This window comes from Eschrichtius robustus, chromosome 21 (assembly GCF_028021215.1).
Source record: "Eschrichtius robustus isolate mEscRob2 chromosome 21, mEscRob2.pri, whole genome shotgun sequence".
Taxonomy (NCBI): domain Eukaryota; kingdom Metazoa; phylum Chordata; class Mammalia; order Artiodactyla; family Eschrichtiidae; genus Eschrichtius; species Eschrichtius robustus.
In genome coordinates this window covers 17,245,833-17,263,197 of record NC_090844.1, presented here as the reverse complement: position 1 = coordinate 17,263,197, position 17,365 = coordinate 17,245,833, and the positions used below count along the sequence as shown (strand labels likewise).

The 17,365-nt window shown below is 37.8% G+C and overlaps 1 pseudogene; it reads right to left on the bottom strand.

The window, feature by feature from the left end:
- Window positions 1-1,452: 1,452 nt before the first annotated feature.
- Window positions 1,453-1,777, bottom strand: LOC137756057 (complex III assembly factor LYRM7 pseudogene; annotated as a pseudogene).
- Between the last annotated feature and the right edge of the window lie 15,588 nt (window positions 1,778-17,365).

Here is a 17,365-nt window from a genome sequence, read left to right as displayed (position 1 = left end):
CCCAATAAAGTTAAAAAATATATTTTCCAACCAATATGACTTTTTCATTAGATTTTTTACTTTTCTATATTAAACTATGTTTCATGTTAAAAAAATCATACTTGCATTCATGGATGATCTAAATTGCTGGAACTAAATATAACACTTATATAAACCCATGGTTGATCTAAATACAATATAGAGTCAAATGTATATGTGTTTTAAACTCATTTATGTGAATATTTGCCACAAATAAAAAATGAACAGGATTGTTAGGAAATAGAGGAGACAGATACAAAGATCAGGAGAAGAACATTTTAGAAGAAAAGGCAAGAACAGAAGTTTCAGGGGCGGTAAAGAATGGAGTATGTGTGAAATACTCATAGGATGCCAGAGGAGATAAAAATGGAAAGGTGAGCAAGAACAAATCATATAGGGCCTTGTGGGCTATAATAATGAGTTGGAGTTTTATCTAAGATAAATAAATGGCAAGTTACTGGAGGGCTTAAGCAAGGAATGACATGATCTGATTTATGACTTAAAAATATCACTGTGGTCCCTTTGTGGATAAGGGATTATAAGAGGGCAAGAATTAAATTAGGAAAATCAGTTAAGACGCTATTATAATAGTTTAGGAAATAGATAATGAGTAGGACTAGGATGGTATAATTGCAATAGAGGGAAAAGGATGGATTCAACTAGTGGGCTAGCTGTGGGGAATGAGGAGAAAAGGATGGGACTTCTAGACTTTGGGCCTGAACAACTGGTTGGATAGTACCATTTACTTGGGTTGAAAGTCAAGAGTCTTGCTTTGGATGTGTTAAGTTTCAAAGGCCTGTTAGACATTTAAGTAGTGTTATTGAGAAGACAGTTAGACATACTAGTCTGGACCTCAGTACTAGAAAATATAAATTTGAGAGTTATTGGCTTAGAGGTAGGATTTAATAGCATGGGCCTGAATTAGCTTAGCCAGAAGAGACGATCAATAAAGAAGGGAAGAAGGCCCAGGGCAAAAACCTGGGTTTAGAAATCTCGTAGAGGAAGAGGGGTCATCAAAGAAGACTGAAGAGTAGCCAGAGAAGTAGAGGGAGAACCAAAAGCATATGATGTCATAGAAGCCAATGTTTCAACAGTAATGATCAGCTCTGTCAAATCCTGCTGAGAAGTAGAGTAAGATGCGGCAAGGAAAGGAATTGCTGTATTTGGCAGCATGGAGCTTCGAGGAAGCGATGGGATGGATGCTTGACTGGAATGGGAGGAAGAGAGAATGTGATGTGACGGAGTGGAAATGAGGGAAAGAGCCAGAGAGCGACCTCGAGTCAAGGGAGGGTTTTTTTTTTTTTTAAAATTATGAAACTATACTTTAATGCACTCATTTTCAATATGCCATTTCAGAGGAAAATATTTGCATTTCCAGGAGTTTAGCCAGAGTTATATATTTTAAAATTAAAAATGATAAAGACTTAATTTTATTCTAAAAAAATTCATTGTTTCTGAGTTGGTGCATCACAATATGGCAAATTTTCTATAAGAAGGTCTTTCCTAGGGACCAATTTCAGCGTATTGTGGTCTGTGTGAATACCTTGTATAACAGATGTTCTCAGCATCAATTCAACATTAGAACCTATTTTTATTAGCTCTTCTATTTTTTTAGGAGAAGTTTCACTTCTTTACATTGGAATTCTTCGTTTATCTTTATTCTGGCTGCTTCTAATGCCCTAGCATCATTGTTAAAAACTTGTTATCTGGTGCTGTGCAGTGTTTTAAAGAGCTGTAAAACCTTGGCCGCCTGACCCATGGCTCTCCTCACCACTGTGGCTACTTCTCCTAATGGAGGGTTTTTAACTGAGGGATATTTTGGAGTCGGTTTCTGTGTTGATGAGAATTATCTAGTGTACAGGAAGTTATGATGATGCAGGGGAGACAGGGGATATGGGCTGAAACACAGTCTTTGAGCTGGTGAGAGATGATGGGGCCCAGAGTGCAGGTGGAGGTGTTGCCTTGTGATAGGAATAGGGACACCTTGATGCTGTCATAAGAAGAGGCAAAGCTCTGGTAGATTGTAGTTGGTGGCGGGAAGATGAGGGAGTTTCTGTTGGGTTGCTTCAATTCCGCAGCTGAGAAGGAAGAGGAGAAAAGAGAAGACGTGAAATACCCAGATGTCTTGGATATTGGGATATTGTTTACAAGGGAAATGTAGCAGAACAGCTGGATAGCAATAAGTATGAGTTTTATTTTTATTTTTTTAACATCTTTATTGGAGTATAATTGCTTTACAATGGTGTGTTAGTTTCTGCTTTATAAAAAAGTGTATCAGCTATACATATACATATATCCCCATATCCCCTCCCTCTTGCATCTCTCTCCCACCCTCCCTATCCCACCCCTCTAGGTGGTCACAAAGCACCGAGCTGATCTCCCTGTGCTATGCGGCTGCTTCCCACTAGCTATCTATCTTACATTTGGTAGTGTATATAAGTCCATGCCACTCTCTCACTTCATCCCAGCTTACCCTTCCCCCTCCCCGTATCCTCAAGTCCATTCTCTAGTAGGTCTGCATCTTTATTCCTGTCCTGCCCCTAGGTTCTTCAGAACCATTTTTTTCCCCCTTAGATTCCATATATATGTGTGAGCATATGGTATTTGTTTTTCTCTTTCTGACTTACTTCACTCCGTATGACAGACTCTAGGTCCATCCACCTCACTACAAATAACTCAATTTCGTTTCTTTTTATGGCTGAGTAATATTACATTGTATATATGTACCACATCTTCTTTATCCATTCATCAGTCGATGGACACTTAGGTTGCTTCCATGTCCTGGCTATTGTAAATAGTGCTTCAGTGAACATTGTGGTACGTGACTCTTTTTGAATGATGGTTTTCTCAGGGTATATGCCTAGTAGTGGGATTGCTGGGTCGTATGGTACTTCTATTTTTAGCTTTTTAAGGAACCTCCATACTGTTCTCCATAGCGGCTGTATCAATTTACATTCCTACCAACAGTGCAAGAGGGTTCCCTTTTCTCCACACCCTCTCTGGCATTTATTGTTTGTAGATTTTTTGATGATGGCCATTCTGACTGGTGTGAGGTGATACCTTATTGTAGTTTTGATTTGCATTTCTCTAATGATTAGTGATGTTAAGCATCCTCTCTTGTGTTTGTTGGCAATCTGTATATCTTCTTTGGAGAAATGTCTACTTAGGTCTTCTGCCCATTTTTGGATTGGGTTGTTTGTTTTTTTGATATTGAGCTGCATGAGCTGCTTGTAAAGTTTGGAGATTAATCCTTTGTCACTTGTTTCATTTGCAAATATTTTCTCCCATTAAGGAATCCAAATCAGAAAAGAAGTAAAGCTGTTACTGTTTGCAGATGACATGACACTATACATAGAGAATCCTAAAGATGCTACCAGAAAACTACTAGAGCTAATCAATGAATTTGGTAAAGTAGCAGGATACAAAATTAATGCACAGAAATCTCTTGCATTCCTATACACTAATGATGAAAAATCTGAAAGAGAAATTAAGGAAACACTCCCATTTATCATTGCAACAAAAGAATAAAATACCTAGGAATAAACCTACCTAAGGAGTCAAAAGACCTGTATGCAGAAAATAAGACACTGATGAAAGAAATTAAAGATGATACAAACAGATGGAGAGATATATCATGTTCTTGGATTAGAAGAATTAATATTGTGAAAATGACTCTACTACCCAAAGCAATCTACAGATTCAATGCAATCCCTATCAAACTACCAATGGTATTTTTCACAGAACTAGAACAAAAAATTTCACAATTTGTATGGAAACACAAAAGACCCCGAATAGCCAAAGCAGTCTTGAGAAAGAAAAACAGAGCTGGAGGAATCAGGCTCCCTGACTTCAGCCTATACTACAAAGCTACAGTAATCAAGAGAGTATGGTACTGGCACCAAAACAGAAATATAGATCAATGGAACAGGATAGAAAGCCCAGAGATAAACCCACGCACATATGGTCACCTTATCGTTGATAAAGGAGGCAAGCATATACAGTGGTGAAAAGACAGCCACTTCAATAAGTGGTGCTGGGAAAACTGGACAGCTACATGTAAAAGAATGAAATGAGAACACTCCCTAACACCATACACAAAAATAAACTCAAAATGGATTAAAGACCTAAATGTAAGGCCAGACACTATAAAACTCTTAGAGGAAAACATAGGCAGAACACTCTATGACATAAATCACAGCAAGATCCTTCTTGATTCACCTCCTAGAGAAATGGAAATAAAAACAAAAATAAACAAATGGGACCTAATGAAACTTAAAAGCTTTTGCACAGTAAAGGAAAACATAAACAAGATGAAAAGTATGAGTTTTAGATTAGCAGCCATGAAGTTAAAGTGTGAACAATCATTGCAGCTACTCAGTGACAGGGCTAAGTAGGAGAATAATTGTGTTTAACCAGGGATATTGCTTTGTTGTGTGAATAAAATGGAACAAAAATCTCTGGTTATAATTTATGTAATTTAATAATATTATTATTTTAATGATGGGCCCTGGACTCTAAGGTAGGAAAGAGCAAAGGAAGGAAGGAGGGGATGAAGAGTAATAAAAACATTATAAAGTCAGTGGATTTGTGGTTTACGACATTGGAAAGTTGTTGAAGTAGGTATCCTAGAGTGTGCTGGGAAGACACAAAGGACTAGTGGAGAGTGAGATGTTAAATTTAATACCTTTAGGGTGGTACATTCATTGTTATATGGCAAGGGCTGAGGCATGATCATGAGTTTGGGCCTTCTGGTGTGGCAGAGGAAAGAGAGTCGCAAGAGAGGAGACAAAGGATTTGAGAGTTCACTGCTGGATGGATTATCCACATGGAAGCTAATGTCACTGAAAATGATAACAAGAGGAGGGATGAGGGAAAGGCAGAACTTGGCACTAAATTCCTTGGTGCATGAAGAAAAGAACATGGGAAGTCTGAAAATGATTCCAGGGAATAGCAGGTGGTAGAGTCGAATGGCACATGCTTCAGGGAACTGGGCCTTTTGAAGAAGAAAGAAGGAGCCATATCAGTGGGACCTAGGAGGGTACCTATCCCATCTTAAGCCATTATGTACTTGGTGGGGTGGGAGGGGAAAAAATACTGCTTCCTATTGAGAGGGAGTCTGGGAAAGTAGTCTTCACCAATGGCAAGGAGGTGAAGGGCATTTTCAAAGTGGAACTTAAGGTTCTAAGAGAAGATTTAGGGAGCTGGTACAGATAGTCCATTTCCAAGGACACAGTACGAGAGTTTGGGAGGATGGAGTTGCATGGAAAATTATGGAATGTATAGAAAAGTATGCAGGTGAATTTAAAAAATGTCAAATACTTTGAAAAATCCAACTCTTTCCAAGTATACAGACTCCTGCATTGAGAAGAAACACAAAAATGCTTTGTTAAACCAAGTGTAGCCGCAGTAACTCCTCCAGTGTCCATCTCCCAGCTTCCTTAGCATCAAAAGTCCTACCCTCCCGGGCATATGGCTGCCCAGCAAGAGACCACATAGACCAACCTCCCTTACAAAAAGGCAAGGCTGCGTGTCTAAGCCCCACAGCAAGGAAATGCCTTTAGAAGGAGATTTTTGTATCCACTTTCTCTCCTTGCCTCTTCCCATAGGATAAAATGTAGACGTTGTGGGTAGACAGTTTTAACTATGTGGCTAATTAGAATTCCCTGAGGGATATCGGAAGGAGGCAGAAGGCATCAGAGCCCCTGGGTGACTTCACGGAGCAGAGCCGCTCACCCACTCTGAACCACCTGCCCGCCTCCAGAAAGTGATGTAAATTTTGCCTTGTTTGGGTCCTTAATACCACACGGTGCGTCCCAAGTTTGGGTTTAGAATATATGCTAGTTGCATGCTAGTGTTATTAGGCCATGTCATGGGATCACGTAAATCACCGTTTAGGAATCTAGAACATTCCTGGCCAAGACTAAGATACATTTTGAAAATGTGGAAAAGGTTGTATAATTAAGTTCTGTTTCTTCCTGAGTTCTTTGCTACCTGAGGGATTATTCAACAAGCTTTGGTAATGAATCCACAGGTATTTGAATGAAAAAAAAAAAAAAAGCCTGAAAAATACCATAGTTCTCTTCATGTTTTCAGTCACATGACAGGTGCCGTTTGTACCGTGTAGCCTTCTGCTTCCGTTTTGGAGAATAGCATTTCAGCATTTCTTTAATTTTGGGGTGAATCCTGATGTCTCCATCTTGTTTCAAGTACAAGGGGTGAACAGATCACATAACAATACAGTTTCATCTTGGATTGTCTTCTTTCATCTGTAGGCTGAGCAGGTCAGCCTTTCCATCATTCTGCTAGTTCAGTGAATCACCGGTCAGAAGTTCCCCTGCACTGTAGCAGTTTAGCAGCCTTTTATTCAGTTGGGTGAGGAGTGTAGACTTAGAGAGGACTGTAAAAAGCAATAATGCAAAGTGTTTCAGTTCTTTAATGGAATGGTGTTAGTCGTATTTCTGGCTTTTAAAATGCGGTTGGGGGAAAAACATTTCTCTGTGTTTCAAATATACGGTATTTTCACGCAATTCAGTAAGAAAAAAACCCCCACCACTCCTGTTTTTATAAATACTCCCATTTGATTTGTTAGTTCAAGAAGTTACATTATCTTTGTTTAGCAGCTTCTGTGGTTCTTAGCAACTATGCTAATTATGTAGCTTTGCTAACAAGTTAATGGTTAATGCATTCTGTTAACCACTGCAACTGCAAAAATGCAGGGTTTTTATTTTTATTTTTTTCTCTTCTTCTGTGCAGTCTTTTTTCCTAATCATTTCCAGGAAGGGTACAGGAGGGGTACAAGTTTCAGTGGGTATGCATGCATGCACATTTAGGGGAGCAGTCAGCAGTGCTGTGGGCAGGGTCAACCTGGAGAGCTTCACCTGGTAAGGATTCTGCTCCTGTGCCGTGGGGGTGTTGAAAACCCTGAACTGTGGGGTGTCCGTCAGGGGAAAGAACAAATCTGCCCTTTTACAGCTTTGTCTGTTTGCAGCTGCCACTTCCTCTGCCTGAAATTTTCTTCTCCCTCTTCTCCACCTAGATTACCTTTTCTGATGCCCCCCTTTTTTTCTTTAAAAAAAAAAGCAGCTTTATTGAGATATAATTCACATGCCATAGAATTCACCCATCTGAGGTGTACAATTCAGTGGTTTTTAGGATATTCACAGATACATGCAACCATCACCATAGTCAATTTTAGAACATTCTAATCACCGACAAAAGAAACCTTATACCCTTTAGCTATCACCCCATCTTCTTGCCCCCAGAGCTTAGCAAGCACTAATCTATTTTCTGTCTTTATAGATTTCTCTATTATGAACTTTTATGTGAATGGGATCACATACTATGTGACTGGCCCCTTTCACTTAGCATAATTTTCTCACGGTTTAACCATGTTGTAACATGTGTCAGTACTTCATTCTTTTTTTATGGCTGAATAAGATTCCGTTGTATGGACATATCATATTTTGTTTATCCATTTATCTGTTGATGGATATTTGGGTCATTTCCACCTTTTGGCTATTGTAAATAATATTGGTATGAATATGGGTGTACAAATATCTCTTTGAGATCCTGCTTTTAATTCTTTTGGATATATGGGTAATTAAGACTTTTTTTAATTTTAAATTTTTTAGTGGCCGCGTTAAAAAAGTCAAAACAGAAACAGGTGGAATTAATTTTAATAATATATTTAATTTAGCTCAATATATCCACAGTATTATCATTTAAACACGTCATCAATTAAAATTTTTAATGAGGTATTTTGCATTATTTTTTCGTACTAAGTTTTTGAAATCCAGATTGTATTTTGCACTTCCGGCACATCTTAATTTGAACTAGTGCATTTCAAGTGGTCAATATCCACATGTGGTTAATGGCTACTATATCTGACAGCACAATTCTAAGCACTGAGGTGCTTGGGATTCAGGAAGAGCTGACTGTATTATGATAGCTGCTCTTAAACCCCAAATTGTTCTCTCTCTCTTTTTGTCTCACTCCTTGAGAAATATACACACACATAAGCTCTTGTCAAAACCCTTAACCTCACTGACAGATCGATCTGACTTGATTCTGTGAGAAGGGCTGTATGATCTGGTGCTTGATACTATGAACTAAGTTCAACTTGGGTTTCTCCTAAGAAACATATGAATCTGAAATACAAAATGTGATCCAGTGAAATGTGTTTACACGCATATGCTCAGCCGCTTTGAAAAACCTCAAATCATGAAAGAAGATGATTGACACTTTGCTGTTACAACTTTTTGTCAGCTCTAATGACTGTTTTATTTATAGCTAGTGACAATGCATTTTGTAGGATGGGCCAGTCCATATGGGTAGGGGTTGATGTGAGAGGATTATCATTACAGTTTCAGCACATGTTTTTAATAGTGGCATGTTGTATATTTTGAGTCAGTGCTTGAAACCATATGACATTAGGAATATATAAAGAAAAAGAAATAAGTGAGGGAGATTAAGAGGTATAAATTTCCATTTATAAAATAAATGAGTCATGGGGATGAAAAGTACAGCCTGGGGAATATAATCATTAATAATGTAATATTTGTATGGTGACATATGGTAACTAGACTTATTGTGACGATCATTTTGTAATGTATAGAAACACTGAATCACTATGTTGTGCACCGGGAACTAACATAGTGTTGTAGGTCAATTACTTCAAAACAAACGAACAAACATAGAAAAAGAGATCAGATTTGTGGGTGCCAGAGGCAGGGAGTAGGGGAAGAGGGAATTGCATGAAGGTGGTCAAAAGGTACAAACTTCCAGTTATAAGGTAAATAACTACTAGGGATGTAATGTAAAACATAATAATTATAATTAACATGAAAGTTGTTATATATGAAAGTTGTTAAGAGAGTAAATCTTAAGAGTTCTCATCACAAGGAAAAATATTTTTTCTTTTATTTTACATCTATATGAGATGATGGATATTCACTAAACTTACTGTGATAATCATTTCATGATGTATGTAAGTCAAATCATTATGTTGTACACCTTAAACTTATACAGTGCTGTATGTGAATTACATCTCAATAAAACTGGGGGGGGGGCAGAGAAAAAGAGCTTCTTTCAAGACAACTAATGTGATGTGATAGTTATTAATATAATATTGCTCCTTTTCACCTGACTTATCAAACACATGATTAAGGGGGGACGTGACCACATAATTGATGCTTTCATTTGGGCTCATTCTGTGTTTTTATGTTTAAATCTGACCTGTGCTAGTGAAGTCTTTTAGAAACAGTCTTCTAGACCAGTGGATGGTGGTACAGCTCCCAGATTTGCCATTGGCTGGGGCAAGTTTATCCAGTTTCTTTGGAACTCCACATTCTCATCTGCAACAAAAAGTGTTAAAGTGAGGATAAACATCTATGAAAGTATTTAGCACAGTGGCGGACAGGCAGTCAGCTCATATTTTCTTTTTCATTCCCAGAATCCCAGGTATTAGTACATAGTTCTTGTTCAGTTCTGTTCAGAGGTAGAAGTATGTTACAATTGCATTTTTAGGAGCAGCAAGGGTAGTGCCACTGAGGTAAAGGCGTCTTTACATTTTTTATAGACCACTGGGGTCAACTGGATTTAAAATTCACTGGGCAAAATTTTGTGAACTATCTTAACTATCTTGATGTTATAAAAGCATGTAATCTTGTACTTTTGACATCTGGGAAATTAAGCTTTGAACACTGGTGACTTCTAATCTTCTGTAGTTTCATAGTCTTGCATTTGTTTCAGATTGGCTATTAGTCATCCCACATTTCTGCTCCAACTGAAACCATTTTCACTGAGGCCAGGATGGGATAGGATGGCTTTGATTTTGAATCACTGTAAAAACAACTTTTATGTGTTGAGCTGCATGGAATTTTTATTTGCACACTGAATTTTATTTTATGGTTACAAAAGGCAAATAAAAAGGCAATTATATTTAGCAGATGAAAAGAGACATATGAAAATGATAAATTTTGCTGTGAATATCTCTGACCTAATATAGTAACCATCTCAGTTTCTAAAGCCTAATTATTTTTCAGAGAAACTTTTTACTCTGCTTATACAACTCAGTTAAGAAGAATGCAAATAGCCCCTTAGGTATCCCCAGTATAGAGCAACATTATTAACTATTGTTTATTAATTGCTTTTTAGGTTAAGAAAAATGGTAAAGGAAGCTTTAAAATTTTAAAAGTCAAGGGGACTGTTGCTTTTCCTCCTAGGTCCTCTGTACTAGTTGATCTTTTAACCACACACATAGTGGTTTGATGTCAATATTTATAGCTACATCAAGACATAATTTTTTAAAGGAGTTAAGTGTTCATAGTTGTATGGGTTGAAATAAGGAGAAGCTGATTCCTTCATGCAGGAGTTGATTCTACAGCAAGATTCTAAAGCAAAATAAAAATATGAACAGGCAGCCAGGAATGGGCAGATTGTGAGCACATTCAAACTCTGAGAAGAAAGTGTAAAAAGTAAAACCTGACCTTGAATAGGTAGAAATAAACCTATTTTTGTTTATCAGAAAATGAAGAGAAAGCTCACTGCATGGATATTTGAAGTAAAGGTGGGTAAACAGGGGTTGGAGGGATTGGTGATCCTAGTGTTTATAGAAACCTGGCTCCTCGTGAACTTTTGTAGCAGATTTGCCAACTGTTTACATGGGGGGGCCCTGAAGTATGAATAGAACCAGGATGGAAGTCAGGTGTGAACACACTACCACCATGACTGCCAGATCCTCCTTGAGACACTGGCGCCTTATTCGAGGATGGTGCCTTCTAAAATGGGTGTGGCCACCCCACGCAAGGATCTGTGGGCAAGGATGTTCTGTGCAGTATTGTTTATAAAGTAAAGCAGAACAAAACGAAACCCAAGCCTGGGAACACCTAACAGAGGCAAAACATTTAAATAACTTATGGTACATCCTTATCATAAATCCTATGAGGCTGTTAAAAAGAGGCTGAGGTTTATAAACTAGTACGGAAAGATGTCCATTATATATTAAGTAAAAAAAGGCAACTTGCAGAAGAGTATGCACAGTATGAGTCTATTTGTGTTAAACATATGTATATATATACACTGCAAAATATACTTTTTTTTTCAAAATATACTTTTATAAGTACATTTGAAAAAAAACTAGTTAGTAAAATAAACTGCCTGAGGTCTAAAAAAATAAATAAATAGAACTAATTAAAATAAAATGGAATTTAACATTTAAATACGAGTTTACCTTTATAAATTATGGACCATTTTTGTACATTAGATAAGTTTTCTAGAGTTTTTGAAACGTCTTTTTTTTTTTGAATTTTATTCGATTTATTTTTTTATACAACAGATTCTTATTAGTTATCAATTTTATACATATTAGTGTATATATGTCAATCCCAATCTCCCAATTCATCACACCACCAACACCATCCCCGCCCCGCCACTTTCCCCCCTTGGTGTCCATACGTTTGTTCTCTACATCTGTGTCTCAATTTCTGCCCTGCAAACCGGTTCATCTGTACCATATTTCTAGGTTCCACAGATATGCATTAATATGCGATGTTTGTTTTTCTCTTTCTGACTTACTTCACTCTGTATGACAGTCTCTAGATTCATCCACGTCCTACAAATGACCCAATTTCGTTCCTTTCTATGGCTGAGTAATATTCCATTGTATATATGTACTACATCTTCTTTATCCATTTGTCTGTCGATGGGCATTTAGGTTGCTTCCATGACCTGGCTATTGTAAATAGTGCTGAAATGAACATTGAGGTGCATGTGTCTTTTTGAATTATGGTTTTCTGTGGGTATATGCCCAGTAGTGGGATTGCTGGGTCATATGGTAATTCTATTTTTAGTTTTTTAAGGAACCTCCATACTGTTCTCCATAGTGGCTGTATCAATTTACATTCCCACCAACAGTGCAAGAGGGTTCCCTTTTCTCCACACCCTCTCCAGCATTTGTTTGTAGATTTTCTGATGATGCCCATTCTAACTGGTGTGAGGTGATACCTCACTGTAGTTTTGATTTGCATTTCTCTAATAATTAGTGACGTTGAGCAGCTTTTCATGTGCTTCTAGGCCATGTGTATGTCTTCTTTGGAGATATGTCTATTTAGGTCCTCTGCCCATTTTTGGATTGGGTTGTTTGTTCTTTTAATATTGAGCTGCATGAGCTGTTTATATATCTTGGAGATTAATCCTTTGTCCATTGATTCGTTTGCAAATATTTATTTCCATTCTGAGGGTTGTCTTTTCGTCTTGTTTGTAGTTTCCTTTGCTGTGCAAAAGCTTTTAAGCTTCATTAGGTCCCATTTGTTTATTTTTGTTTTTATTTCCATTACTCTAGGAGGTGGATCAAAAAAGATCTTGTTGTGATTTATGTCAAAGAGTGTTCTTCCTATGTTTTCCTCTAAGAGTTTTATAGTTTCCAGTCTTAATTTAGGTCCCTAATCCATTTTGAGTTTATTTTTGTGTATAGTGTTAAGGAGTGTTCTAATTTCATTCTTTTACATGTAGCTGTCCAGTTTTCCAGCACCACCTACTGAAGAGACTCTTTTCTCCATTGTATATCCTTGCCTCCTTTGTCATAGATTAGTTGACCATAGGTGCGTGGGATTATCTCTGGGCTTTCTATCCTGCTCCATTGATCTATATTTCTCTTTTTGTGCCAGTACCATACTGTCTTGATTACTGTAGCTTTGTAGTATACTCTGAAGTCAGGGAGTCTGATTCCTCCAGCTCCGTTTTTTTCCCTCAAGACTGCTTTGGCTATTCGTGTCTCCTTACAAATTTTAAAATTTTTTGTTCCAGTTCTGTAAAAAATGCCATTGGTAATTTGATAGGGATTGCATTGAATCTGTAGATTGCTTTGGGTAGTATAGTCATTTTCACAATATTGATTCTTCCAATCCAAGAACATGGTAATCTCTCCATCTGTTTCTATCATCTTTAATTTCTTTCATCAGTGTCTAATAGTTTTCTGCATACAGGTCTTTTGTCTCCCTAGGTAGGTTTATTCCTAGGTATTTTATTCTTTTTGTTGCAATGGTAAATGGGAGTGTTTCCTTAATTTCTCTTTCAGATTTTTCATCATTAGTGTATAGAAATGCAAGAGGTTTCTGTGCATTAATTTTGTATCCTGCAACTTTACCAAATTCATTGATTAGCTCTAGGAGTTTTCTGATGGCATCTTTAGGATTCTCTATGTATAGTATCATGTCATCTGCAAACAGTGACAGTTTTACTTCTTCTTTTCCGATTTGTATTCCTTTTATTTCTTTTTCTTCTCTGATTTCCATGGCTAGGACTTCCAAAACTATGTTGAATAATAGTGGCAAGAGTGGACATCCTTGTCTTGTTCCTGGTCTTAGAGGAAATGCTTTCAGTTTTTCACCATTGAGAATGATGTTTGCTGTGGGTTTGTTGTATATGGCCTTTATTATGTTGAGGTAGGTTCCCTCTATGCCCACTTTCTGGAGAGTTTTTATCATACATGGGTGTTGAATTTTGTCAAAAGCTTTTTCTGCATCTATTGAGATGATCACATGGTTTTTATTCTTCACTTTGTTAATATGTTATATCACATTGATTGATTTGCGTATTTTGCAGAATCCTTGCATCCCTGGGATAAATCCCACTTGATCATGGTGTATGATCCTTTTAATGTGTTGTTGGATTCTGTTGGCTAGTATTTTGTTGAGGATTTTTGCATCTATATTCATCAGTGATATTGGTCTGTAATGTTCTTTTTTTGTAGTATCTTTGTCTGGTTTTGGTATCAGGGTGATGGTGGCCTCATAGAATGAGTTTGGGAGTGTTTCTTCCTCTGCAATTGTTTGGAAGAGTTGAGAAGGATAAGTGTAAGCTCTTCTCTAAATGTTTGATAGAATTCACCTGTGAAGCCATCTGGTCCTGGACTTTTGTTTGTTGGAAGATTTTTAATGACAATTTCAATTTCATTACTTGTGACTGGTCTGTTCATATTTTCTATTTCTTCCTGGTTCAGTCTTGGAAGGTTATATCTTTCCAAGAATTTGTCCATTTCTTCCAGGTTGTCCATTTTATTGGCATAGAGTTGCTTGTAGTAGTCTCTTAGGATGCTTTGTATTTCTGCGGTGTCTGTTGTAACTTCTCCTTTTTCATTTCTAATTTTATTGATTTGAGTCCTCTCCCTCTTTTTCTTGATGAGTCTGGCTAATGGTTTATCAATTTTGTTTATCTTCTCAATGAACCAGCTTTTAGTTTTATTGGTCTTTGCTATTGTTTTCTTTGTTTCTATTTCATTTATTTCTGCTCTGATCTTTATGATTTCTTTCCTTCTGCTAACTTTGGGTTTTGTTTGCTCTTCTTTCTCTAGTTCCTTTAGGTGCAAGGTTAGATTGTTTATTTGAGATTTTTCTTGTTTCTTGAGGTAGGCTTGTATAGCTATAAACTTCCCTCTTAGAACTGCTTTTGCTGCATCCCATAGGTTTTGGATTGTCGTGTTTTCATTGTCATTTGTCTCTAGGTATTTGCTGATTTCCTCTTTGATTTCTTCAGTGATCTCTTGGTTATTTATTAATGTATTGTTTAGCCTCCATGTGTTTGTTTTTTTTACGTTTTTTTCCCAGTAACTCATTTCTAATGTCATAACATTGTGGTCAGAAAAGATGCTTGATATGAATTCAATTTTCTTGAATTTACTGAGGCTTGATTTGTGAGCCAAGATGTGATATATCCTGGAGAATGTTCCGTGCTCACTTGAGAAGAAAGTGTAATCTGCTGTTTTTGGATGGAATGTCCTATAAATATCTATTAAATCTGTCTGGTCTCTTGTGTCATTTAAAGCTTGTGTTTCCTTGTTAATTTTCTGTTTGGATGATCTGTCCATTGGTGTAAGTGAGGTGTTAAAGTCCCCCACTATTATTGTGTTACTGTCGATTTCCTCTTTTATAGCTGTTAGCAGTTGCCTTATGTATTGAGGTGCTCCTATGTTGGGTGCATATATATTTATAATTGTTATATCTTCTTCTTGATCATTATGTAGTGTCCTTCCTTGTCTCTTGTAACATTATTATTGTAAAGTCTATTTTATCTGATATGAGTATTGCTACTCCAGCTTTCTTTTGATTTCCATTTGCATGGAATATCTTTTTCCATCCCCTCACTTTCAGTTTGTATGTGTCCCTAGGTCTGAAGTGGGTCTCTTGTAGACAGCATATATATGGGTCTTGTTTTTGAATCCATTCAGCAAGCCTGTGTCTTTCGGTTGGAGCATTTAATCCATTCACATTTAAGGTAATTATCGATATGTATGTTCCTATGACCATTTTCTTAATTGTTTTGGGTTTGTTTTTGTAGGTCCTTTTCTTCTCTTGTGTTTCCCACTTAAAGAAGTTCCTTTAGCATTTGTTGTAGAGCTGGTTTGGTGGTGCTGAATTCTCTTAGCTTTTGCTTGTCTGTAAAGCTTTTGATTTCTCCATCGAATCTGAATGAGATCCTTGCCGGGTAGAGTAATCTTGGTTGTAGGTTCTTTCCTTTCATCACTTTAAGTATATCATGCCACTCTCTTCTGGCTTATAGAGTTTCTGCTGAGAAATCAGCTGTTAACCTTTTGGGAGTTCCCTTGTATGTTATTTGTCACTTTTCCCTTGCTGCTTTCAATAATTTTTCTTTGTCTTTATTTTTTGCCAATTTGATTACTATGTGTCTCGGAGTGTTTCTCTTTGGGTTTATCCTGTATGGGACTCTCCACAATTCCTGGACTTGGGTGGCTATTTCCTTTCCCATGTTAGGGACGTTTTCGACTATAATCTCTTCAAATATTTTCTTGGGTCCTTTCTCCCTTTCTTCTCCTTCTGGGACCCCTATAATGCGAATGTTGTTGTGTTTAATGTTGTCCCAGAGGTCTCTTAGGCTGTCTTCATTTCTTTTCATTCTTTTTTCTTTATTCTGTTCCACAGTAGTGAATTCCACCATTCTGTATTCCAGGTCACTTATCCATTCTTCTGCCTCAGTTTTTCTGCTATTGATTCCTTCTAGTGTATTTTTCATTTCAGTTATTGTGTTGTTCACCTGTGTTTCTTTGTTCTTTAATTCTTCTAGATCTTTATTAAACATTTCTTGCATCTTCTCGATCTTTGCCTCCATTCTTTTTCCAAGGTCCTGTATCATCTTCACTATCATTATTCTGAATTCTCTTTCTGGAAGGTTGCCTATCTCCACTTCATTTAGTTGTTTTCCTGGGGTTTTACCTTGTTCCTTCATCTGGTACATAGCCCTCTGCCTTTTCATCTTGTCTATCTTTCTGTGAATGTGGTTTTTTTTCCACAGGCTGCAGGACTGTAGTTCTTCTTGCTTCTGCTGTCTGCCCTCTGGTGGGTGAGGATATCTAAGAGGCTTGTGCAAGTTTCCTGATGGGAGGGACTGGTGGTGGGTAGAGCTGGCTGTTGCTTTGGTGGGCAGACCTCAGTAAAATTTTAATCCACTTGTCTGCTGATGGGTGGGGCTGTGTTCCCTCCCTGTTGGTTGTTTGACCTGAGGCGACCCAACACTGGAGCCTACCTGGGCTCTTTGGTGGGGCTAATGGCAGACTCTGGGAGGGCTCACGCCAAGCAGTACTTCCCAGAACTTCTGCTGCCAGTGTCCTTGTCCTCACGGTGAGACAGAGCCACCCCCCGCCTTTGCAGGAGACCCTCCAACACTAGCAGGTAGGTCTGGTTCAGCCTCCTATGGCGTCACTGCTCCTTCCCCTTGGTTCTGATATGAGCACACTACTTTGTGTGTGCCCTCCAAGAGTGGAGTCTCTTTTTCCCGCAGTCCTGTCGAAGTCCTGCAATCAAATCCCACTAGCCTTCAAAGTCTGATTCTCTAGGAATTCCTCCTCCCGTTGCCAGACCCCCAGGTTGGGAAGCCTGACGTGGGGCTCAGAACCTTCACTCCAGTGGGTGGACTTCTGTGGTATAAGTTTTCTCCAGTTTGTGAGTCACCCACCCAGCAGTTATGGGATTTGATTTTATTGTGATTGTGCCCCTCCTACCGTCTCATTGTGGCTTCTCCTTTGTCTTTGGATGTGGGTGTCTTTTCTGGTGAGTTTCAGTGTCTTCCTGTCAATGATTGTTCAGCAGCTAGTTGTGATTCCGTTGCTCTCGCAAGAGGGAGTGAGAGCATGTAGTTCTACTCCGCCATCTTGAACCAATCTCTGAAACATCTTTAAACAGATGTTGTTTCTTTTAAGTTTATATTTCCAAGAAACTTTGCTGGCAAGTCAGAAATAAAGTTTATTTGCTTGGGGGCCATGTATAAATACTGAATTTTAAATGTTTGTTGTGGAAAGATAAAAAAGGCATTAATGCATCAATTACTATTCAGTTCA